General features: G+C 49.0%; 1 long non-coding RNA gene across 1 annotated transcript; it reads right to left on the reverse strand.

The window, feature by feature from the left end:
• Window positions 1–6,369: 6,369 nt before the first annotated feature.
• On the reverse strand, window positions 6,370–9,717 carry LOC132657597 (uncharacterized). Its single transcript, XR_009596002.1, has 2 exons — window positions 8,855–9,717; window positions 6,370–8,014 (listed from the first exon to the last, which is right to left on the reverse strand). It is a non-coding gene; the product is annotated as an uncharacterized LOC132657597 (long non-coding RNA).
• Window positions 9,718–10,345: the final 628 nt, after the last annotated feature.

Here is a 10,345-nt window from a genome sequence, read left to right on the forward strand (position 1 = left end):
GAGGGTTGCCATTTCCTTCTCCAGGGGATGTTCCAGACCCAGGAATGGAACCCGGGCCTCCTGCATTGCAGGCGGATTCCTGCATTGCAGGCAGATTCTTTACTGACTGAGCTAGGAGAGAAGCCCAGTGAATCTGATTGGCTGGACCTAAATCCAGGGATCTGCATCTGAGCTTAAGGGGTGCTTTGAAATTGAGAGTTGACACCCATGACCTGGAAATTTCCCCAAATATGGAGACAAGTATTCAGGAGATATTAGGTGGTCACAGACATGTAAGGTGCCCCCTCTCCATCACAGAACAGATCTTTTTTTTTTTTTTTTAAATTTTATTTTATTTTATTTTATTTTTTTTTCATCTTTTTTTTTAATTTTTTTAAATTTTAAAATCTTTAATTCTTACATGCATTCCCAAACATGAACCCCCCTCCCACCTCCCTCCCCATAACATCTTTCTGGGTCATCCCCATGCACCAGCCCAAGCATGCTGCATCCTGCGTCAGACATAGACTGGCGATTCAATTCACATGATAGTATACATGTTAGAATGTCATTCTCCCGAATCATCCCACCCTCTCCCTCTCCCTCTGAGTCCAAAAGTCCGTTATACACATCTGTGTCTCTTTCCCTGTCTTGCATACAGGGTCGTCATTGCCATCTTCCTAAATTCCATATATATGTGTTAGTATACTGTATTGGTGTTTTTCTTTCTGGCTTACTTCACTCTGTATAATCGGCTCCAGTTTCATCCATCTCATCAGAACTGATTCAAATGAATTCTTTTTAACAGCTGAGTAATACTCCATTGTGTATATGTACCACAGCTTTCTTATCCATTCATCTGCTGATGGACATCTAGGTTGTTTCCATGTCCTGGCTATTATAAACAGTGCTGCGATGAACATTGGGGTACATGTGTCTCTTATGAGCTGCATCTGTGTGAAGAGGCTGCCGGATTCAGTATGAAGCGAAACCCAGGTTCTGGGTGAATTCTTGTGGAATGAATCACACTCGGGAATTTATGTTTTAATTTGAAGATATGCTGTGACTGCTCCTGATAACAAGCTCTGACTCTTTTCTCAATATGTTGCTGTAAGCACAAAACCTTGAAACAGTTTCCTTCATGGCCTCTTTTACAGAAACTGTCAACCAGTGTACGTTCTGGAGGGGTTTGCAGAAATGTTAACACTTTTTTTTTTCAAGTAAAAACTAAGTTGAGAATTCAAACTGAAGAGAGAGGATTACATTTTGGCCAGGAAACAGAGAGGTTTCCTTGCTTTTGTGCGGTCTTGCTTTGTGGAGTGTCTACAGAACTCGGACTGTTCAGAGGGTTTGAAAGTGAAAGTGGCTCAATCATGTCTGACTCTTTGGGACTAGAGTTCATGAAATCATCCAGGCCAGAATACTGGACTGGGTAGGTTTTCCCTTGTCCCGGGGATCTTTCGAACCAGGCATGGAACCAGGGACCCCTGCACTGCAGGCAGATTCTCTACCAACTGAGCTATCAGGGAAGCCCTCCTGAGGGTTTGCAAATAGAAACTAAATGTCAGATTCTGAGGTCACAGCGCCACCTGGTGGGAAAGGAAAGCTATTCAGTCAGTGAGTCCACATGATAGCAATCTGTGAGGCACTTAGAAAAGATCTCAGTTCAGTTCAGTTCAGTTCAGTCACTCAGTCGTGTCCGACTCTTTGCGACCCCATGAATCGCAGCACGCCAGGCCTCCCTGTCCATCACCATCTCCCGGAGTTCACTCAGACTCACATCCATCCAGTCCGTGATGCCATCCAGCCATCTCATCCTCTGTCGTCCCCTTCTCCTCCTGCCCCCAATCCCTCCCGGCATCAGAGTCTTTTCCAATGGGTCAACTCTTCAAAAGTTGGCCAAAGTACTGGAGTTTCAGCTTCAGCATCATTCCTTCCAAAAGAAATCCCAGGGCTGATCTCCTTCAGAACGGACTGGTTGGAACTCCTTGCAGTCCAAGGGACTCTCAAGAGTCTTCTCCAACACCACAGTTCAAAAGCATCAATTCTTCGGCGCTCAGCCTTCTTCACAGTCCAACTCTCACATCCATACATGACCACAGGAAAAAGACTAGACGGACCTTAGTCAGCAAAGTAGTGTCTCTGCTTTTGAATATGCTATCCGGGTTGGTCATAACTTTTCTTCCAAGGAGTAAGCATCTTTTAATTTCATGGCTGCAGTCACCATCTGCAGTGATTTTGGAGCCCCCCCAAAAATAAAGTCTAACACTGTTTCCACTGTTTCCCCATCTATTTCCCATGAAATGATGGGACCAGATGCCATGATCTTCGTTTTCTGAATGTTGAGCTTTAAGCCAACTTTTTCACTCTCCTCTTTCACTTTCATTGAGAGGCTTTTTAGCTCCTCTTCACTTTCTGCCATAAGGGTGGTGTCATCTGCACATCTGAGGTTATTGATATTTCTCCTGGCAATCTTGATTCCAGCTTGTGTTTCTTCCAGCCCAGTGTTTCTCATGATGTACTCTGCACAGAAGTTAAATAAGCAGGGTGACAATATACAGCCTTGACGCACTCCTTTTCCTACTTGGAACCAGTCTGTTGTTCCATGTCCAGTTCTAACTGTTGCTTCTTGACCTGCATACAGGTTTCTCAAGAGGCAGGTCAGGTGGTCTGGTATTCCCATCTCTTTCAGAATTTTCCACAGTTTATTGTGATCCACACAGTCAAAGGCTTTGGCATAGTCAATAAAGCAGAAATAGATGTTTTCTGGAACTCTCTTGCTTTTTCCATGATCCAGTGGATGTTGGCAATTTGATCTCTGGTTCCTCCGCCTTTTCTAAAACCAGCTTGAACATCAGGGAGTTCATGGTTCACGTATTGCTGAAGCCTGGCTTGGAGAATTTTGAGCATCACTTTGCTAGCATGTGAGATGAGTGCAATTGTGTGGTAGTTTGAGCATTCTTTGGCATTGCCTTTCTTTGGGATTGGAATGAAAACGGACCTTTTCCTGTCCTGTGGCCACTGCTGAGTTTTCCAAATTTGCTGGCATATTGAGTGTAGCACTTTCACAGCATCATTTTTCAGGATTTGAAATAGCTCAACTGGAATTCCATCCCTTCCACTAGCTTTGTTCATAGTAATGCTTTGTAAGGCCCACGTGACTTCACATTCCAGGATGTCTGGCTCTAGATTAGTGATCACATCATCATGATTATCTGGGTCATGAAGATCTTGTTTGTACAGTTCTTCGGTGTATTGTTTAAAAAAAGGTGGGAATGGAAATCCACTATGGACTCCTGTACATTGTTACTGAATGAATTCATGAGCAGATATATTGGATTATATGTTACTGCATGAATTCCTAAATACACAGTCACTCACCGACGTGTGTGTGAGTGTGTGTGTGCTTAATTACTCACTCATGTCTGACTCTTTGTGACTCTGTGGACTGAAGCCCACCAGGGTCGTCTGTCCATGGGATTCTCCAGGCAAGAGCACTGGAGTGGTTACCGTTTCCTCCTCCAGGGGATCTTCCTAACCCAGGGATCAAACCCAGGTCTCCCGCATCTCAGGCGGATTCTTTACCAGCTGAGCCACCGAGAATGTTAGACTCCTCTTTACCCCTCACTGTTCTTGTCCTCAAGGGAAATCCCCAAGTTTTCCTTTTAAGTTTTAGAACTGGGAGCCTGCCACGGATGTTGCTGATTTTGGAGGGCACTCATGCACAGACAGCTATGAAGTGAGCTCCTTATTGCTTTGTGACAGAATTTAAATTAAGCTGGGACATGTCTGGACAATTTTGTAGCTTACATGTCAATTCGAATAGAATTTCCCCATCACCTCAACATACTTGACATTCTATCCTTGTATCTTCCTCATGCACTTTTCATACTGGTAGTTACGTAGTCTTTTATGATTTTTATGTGTTCTTGTTATAGCTATTAAAGCCACATATTTAATAACACCTTCTAACATACTGTAAGAAGAGGTGGCAAGAATACATGGAAGAACTGTACAAAGATCTTCATGACCCAGATAATCATGATGATGTGATCACTAATCTAGAGCCAGACATCCTGGAATGTGAAGTCACGTGGGCCTTACAAAGCATCACTATGAACAAAGCTAGTGGAAGGGATGGAATTCCAGTTGAGCTGTTTCAAATCCTGAAAAATGATGCTGTGAAAGTGCTGCACTCAATATGCCAGCAAATTTGGAAAACTCAGCAGTGGCCACAGGACAGGAAAAGGTCCGTTTTCATTCCAATCCCAAAGAAAGGCAATGCCAAAGAATGCTCAAACTACCGCACAATTGCACTCATCTCACATGCTAGCAAAGTGATGCTCAAAATTCTCCAAGCCAGGCTTCAGCAATATGTGAACCACGAACTCCCTGATGTTCAAGCTGGTTTTAGAAAAGGCGGAGGAACCAGAGATCAAATGGCCAACATCTGCTGGATCATGGAAAAAGGAAGAGAGTTCCAGAAAAACATCTATTTCTGCTTTATTGACTATGCCAAAGCCTTTGACAGTGTGGATCACAACAAACTGTGGAAAATTCTGAAAGAGATGGGAATACCAGACCACCTGACCTGCCTCTTGAGAAACCTATATGCAGGTCAGGAAGCAACAGTTAGAACTGGACATGGAACAACAGACTGGTTCCAAATAGGAAAAGGAGTGCGTCAAGGTTGTATATTGTCACCCTGCTTATTTAACTTCTGTACAGAGTACATCATGAGAAACGCTGGGCTGGAAGAAACACAAGCTGGAATCAAGATTGCCAGGAGAAATATCAATAACCTCAGATATGCAGATGACACCACCCTTATGGCAGAAAGTGAAGAGGAGCTAAAAAGCCTCTCAATGAAAGTGAAAGAGGAGAGTGAAAAAGTTGGCTTAAAGCTCAACATTCAGAAAACGAAGATCATGGCATCTGGTCCCATCATTTCATGGGAAATAGATGGGGAAACAGTGGAAACAGTGTTAGACTTTATTTTGGGGGGGGGGGGCTCCAAAATCACTGCAGATGGTGACTGCAGCCATGAAATTAAAAGATGCTTACTCCTTGGAAGAAAAGTTATGTCCAACCCAGATAGTATATTCAAAAGCAGAGACACTACTTTGCCGACTAAGGTCCGTCTAGTCAAGGCTATGGTTTTTCCTGTGGTCATGTATGGATGTGAGAGTTGGACTGTGAAGAAGGCTGAGCGCCGAAGAATTGATGCTTTTGAACTGTGGTGTTGGAGAAGACTCTTGAGAGTCCCTTGGACTGCAAGGAGATCCAACCAGTCCATTCTGAAGGAGGTCAGCCCTGGGATTTCTTTGGAAGGAATGATGCTGAAGGCGAAGCTCCAGTACTTTGGCCACCTCATGTGAAGAGTTGACCCATTGGAAAAGACTCTGATGCCGGGAGGGATTGGGGGCAGGAGGAGAAGGGGACGACAGAGGATGAGATGGCTGGATGGCATCACGGACTGGATGGACGTGAGTCTGAGTGAACTCTGGGAGTTGGTGATGGACAGGGAGGCCTGGTGTGCTGCGATTCATGGGGTCGCAAAGATTCGGACACGACTGAGCGACTGAACTGAATAGAACTGAACATACTGTATAATGTATTAATATATTTTGAACATGGTCTGTCTCCCATTACTACCTGAGACGTGGGTTTGATCCCTGGGTCAGGAAGATCCCCTGGAGAAGGGAATGGCAACCCACTCCAGTGTTCTTGCCTGGAGAATCCCGTGGACGGAGGAGCATGGCGGGCTACAGTCCGTGGGGTTACAAAGAGTTGGACGCCACTGAGCGACTGTCACCTTCACTTTTTCACTTCAAGCTGCATAAGCACAAGGAATGTTGTTTATTTGTTCAGGGCTGTAGCCCCCCTGCCCACCACCTGCCCACCACCTGCCCACCACCTGCCCATCTGGATCAGTTCTAGAGGCTTCCCTGGCGACTCCAGCCAGACACAGCCTCTTTCTCACCAGGACCCCTCGTGTGGTCTCAGGGCTGAGCCCCAGGCGCCCTGGCTGGGGAGCTCTGTGTGTGCCAGCTGTAGGCTCCCTGAAGCAAAGCGCCTGGTCGGATTCATCTTTCTTGTTGCCATAGCATCTAGCACCAGAAGGGGCGCAAACAAAGGCACACACAGACCCCTCATTTACATCTGCTAGAACTGAAGCCTGGGGGTGGCGAAGGTCTTCTACCTGGAGGGCCTGACAGGTAGCCACACAGACGAGGCAGGCAGGGGTCTGCGGGTGCCCTGGACAAGGCCTGTGAGCTGAAGGGTCCGCGTCGGATCAGAACCAGCAGTGGCCAGCACGCAGGAATGGAGGCTGAGGGTCACCAGGACTCTGCTTTTACCAGCAAGAGCAAAATAAAAGCTCTACGATTATTATTATTTTAACTTTTTATTTACATAGACTACAGCAAGCTAACATTATCGTGATCCTTTTAGGTGTACCGCAAAGTGATTGTTCACTCATCTCTTCTTTTTCAAATTCTTTTCCCGTTCAGGTTGTTCCATGGTACCCAGGAGAGTTCTCTGCGCCGCAGCGGTGATCGGGTGGCCTCGGCCCGCAGCGGCTTGGAGCGGGGTTTGGGTTCCCAGCCAGAGATGGAGGCTGGTGGCCGCGGTGAAGGCACCAGTTCCTAGACCAGTGGTCAGTGATGAGGGCCCTGGCCATTCGGCTTTGCAGAGAAGAATCTCTACAGAGACGGAAAGCAGAGAAGCAAGTCAAGTATGGATTAGGAGGAAAGAGAGTACCTACCGTCCGTGTGGACAGACGCAGGGGCGTCCCCCAGCCACGCCCTCGCGGCGGGCTGAGTCCCTTTCCCGGGGCCCTTCTTCCCGGGTCCCTTTGGCCTGTCATCTTGGTTCGCCCGGTTCCCAGTCCGCGTTTGGTACATCTCGGGATCCTCCCACCTGTGCGCAGGCACCTCTCAGCCAAGAATGGGTAGAGAACATCCCTTGACTGGCTCCCCTTGGCCTCCGAGCTTCTCTGCGCATGTGTGGTGGGCCAGGTCTCCCGACCCGCGGAGGGGGAAATACGTGGTCTCGGCAGGCCCCCTCCCTCCCGCGTCCTGCTGTTCTTATCTGGGCATTTCAGCGCACAGGGAGTGAAGCTCCAACCGCTTTACCCGGGGCCCATCTACCTCCTGCCTCAGCAGGGCCCTGCTGGTTATCCATTTTAAATCCAGCCGTGCGTCCCTGTCCATCCCAAACTCCTACCTACCTCTTCTGTGGGGCCCTACGGGGGAAACCTTAGAAAAACAAGGGGGGCTACTTTTGCGGTTGGAAGCCAAGGTGGTGTCTGGCGGAAGAGATAGGGGCGTGGCCTACATTAAAGTTTTTGATTGCCTCTCTTGACTTCTGAACAGATGGACAGTGCGTGATTACCGTAGACTCCTGTTAAGCTCATGACGCCTTGACCTTATGTGCATATTATAATTTGACCTTTAACGTGATTGGTGCAACTATGGAGGGTCCCTCGCAGAACTCCCTTGCTTGCCTATATAAGCCAAGAGTTTGTGGCAATAAAGCCGAGGGCTCAGACTGAACCCCTGTCGAGTCTGATTGTCTCTTGCTCACCGAGAGTCTGGGTTGGCGGACAGCAGGCTCACCTCTCCTCGGGACCCCTCGGCTTTGCTGAGGGAAGTTCCACTGCCTCTTTCTGCGGAGCGCACCCCGCACTCTTCCCCTCATCCTTCCTCCGCTAACCATGTTAGTTCTCTGCGTCTGTGAATCTGTTTCTGCAAAAACTCGAATATTGTGGAGTGAAATGTTTCAAATGTTGGTTCAATTAAAAAAAATACTGTATGGGTGAAAACAGAACCCCAAACAAAGCTTATCTTGCATCCGGTCACTGGGCGGCCAGTTTTCAGTCCCCTGTAATCGGATGTGTTCCTTCATCCACCGGGGACAGTGTTTTCAAGAGCTTATGGGGATTTTCCTTCCTGACGTACGGTCTCTGATTGTCCCCATTTGGACCCCAGGTTTCCTTCTTTTGTGGGTCCAACTAGATAGGGCCAGTCTCAAGCTGGAGGGGAAAAAAAAAAAACAACAGAAGCAAGAGGTAGGAAATACTCAGTATAAAGGAGTATAATGGGGAGCTGAGGGGGAAGGGGTGGTGAGAAATGGAAGGAGAGAGACCGCTGAACCAGAGGCGGCCCGTTCAGCACCAAGGTTGGGGGCCTGCCCGCTGCCCGTCCATCCAGGTTAAATGACACTCTCCCAAGCCTTGAGACCCCGTCCAACCCCCATCTGCCCTGGCTCTCTGAACAGCCCCAGCTGATGGCTGATGACTGTTGGCTGCTGACCCAACAACGCTCCCTTCCTCCTCTTTGTAGTGTTCAGAAGTCCGGGCTAGTTTTGTTTTCAGGAAGCCACATTTCCAGCCTCAAGGAATTAGTCATCACTGTTTAAGGTAGTCATTAATCCTGTTGCTTTTGGCCAGTGATTGAAGTGGGTGTAGTGAAAATCGCTCAGTCATGTCTGACTCTTTGCGACCCCATGGCCTGTAGCCTGGCAGGCTCCTCTGTCCATGGGATTCTCCAGGCAAGAATACTGGAGTGGGTTGCCATTCCCTTCTCCGGGGGATCTTCCTGACCCAGGGATCAAACCCTGGTCTCCTGCATTGCAGGCAGATTCTTTACTGTCTGAGCCACCAGGGAAGCCCAAAGTGGGTGTAAGACAAACATAAAGAAAGGGGACTGGGAGAGTCTGGGAAATACATCTCTCCTTGAGAGCGAGAGAAGGCAAGATGGAGAGCGAGAAAGCGCAGGACAGTGAGTCAGAGGAGGCCGGAGCACAGAGCTGCCTGCGGACCCCTTTCCTCTCTGCCTTTGCACCTCCCACCTCCCGGATGAAGACTTCATACCTGAGGGTGCAACTGTTGCAGGGAGGGGGCCTCTTCCACAGCCCGAAAGTGGGCTCTTGTCTAACGCTTGGAAAAGAAGTGTCCGAGGAGACACACGAGCTGACAAAGCAAGAGACATTATGGGAAAGGGGCGCCCGGGTAGAGGGCAGGAGGGTGAAGGGACCCAGGAGGACGACTCTGCCACGCCGCAAAGGTCAGGGACTGACGGAACATCCAGCTGGGAGCCATGACTTCTGCTTCTGTCTGAATGTTTGGGGCCCACCACCCCCCAAATTCATGCTTTGAAATCCTAGGGCTCCTTGTGACGTGCCAAGAGGCAGGGTCTTTGGGGGCGCAGCCCTCAGGAGGGCAGAGCCTCTGTGGAGGGGCTCAGCGCTCCTGTAAGAGACACCGGTGCGTTCCCACCCCCTTCCTCCCTGGGGGGACACGGCGGAGGTGCTGGCTGTGAACCCGGAGGGAGGCCCTCAGCGGAGCACGCTGGTGTCCTGCTCGCAGACTTCCAGCCTCCAGAGCTGTGAGACAGCTTCCTATTGTTTATAAGCCGTCCAGTCTGGTGCGTTTTATTACAGAGGCCTGAACACGGAGAAGGCAATGGCACCCCACTCCAGCACTCTTGCCTGGAAAATCCCATGGGCGGAGGAGCCTGGTGGGCTGCAGTCCATGGGGTCGCTAAGAGTTGGACACGACTGAGAGACTTCCCTTTCACTTTTCACTTTCATGCATTGGAGAAGGAAATGGCAACCCGCTCCATTGTTCTTGCCTGGAGAGTCCCAGGGACGGGGGAGCCTGGTGGGCTGCCGTCTATGGGGTCACATAGAGTCGGTCATGACTGAAGCGACTTAGCAGCAGCAGCAGAACATAGGAAGAGGGTGACTCTGAGCTGCTGATCTAGCTCAGGCATTCCATTCCTCCATGAGAGACTGCCCCCTGCCCCTCCCCCGCCTGCCCCCCCACCCCCCTCCCCCGCAAGTAAATGCTTCCCATTCTCAATGCTGTTCACTCACTCAGTCGTGTCCGGTTCTTTGCGACCCCATGGACTGCAGCACGCCAGGCCTCCCTGTCCATCACCGTCTCCCCGCAACTCACGTCCACTGCGTCAGTGGTGCCATCCAACCATCTCATCCTCTGTTGTCCCCTTCTTCTTCCGCCTTCACACCATCACAGTCTTCTCCAGTGAGTCAGTTCTTTGCATCAGGTGGCCAAAGTATTGGAACCTCAGCATGAATCCTTCCAATGAATATTCAGAGTTGATTTCCCTTAAGACTGACTGGTTTGGTCTCCCTGCAGTGCAAGGGACTCGCAAGAGTCTTCTCTAACATCCCGGTTCAAAAGCATCAACTCTTTGGAGCTCAGTCTTCTTTATGGCCCAACTCTCATATCTGTATATGACCACTGGAAAAACCATAGCTCTGACTATATGGACCTTTGTTGGCAAAGTGATGTCTCTGCTTTTTAATATGGTGTTTAGTTTTGTCATAGCTTTTCTTCCAA

This window comes from Ovis aries, chromosome 13 (genome assembly GCF_016772045.2).
Source record: "Ovis aries strain OAR_USU_Benz2616 breed Rambouillet chromosome 13, ARS-UI_Ramb_v3.0, whole genome shotgun sequence".
Lineage (NCBI taxonomy): Eukaryota > Metazoa > Chordata > Mammalia > Artiodactyla > Bovidae > Ovis > Ovis aries.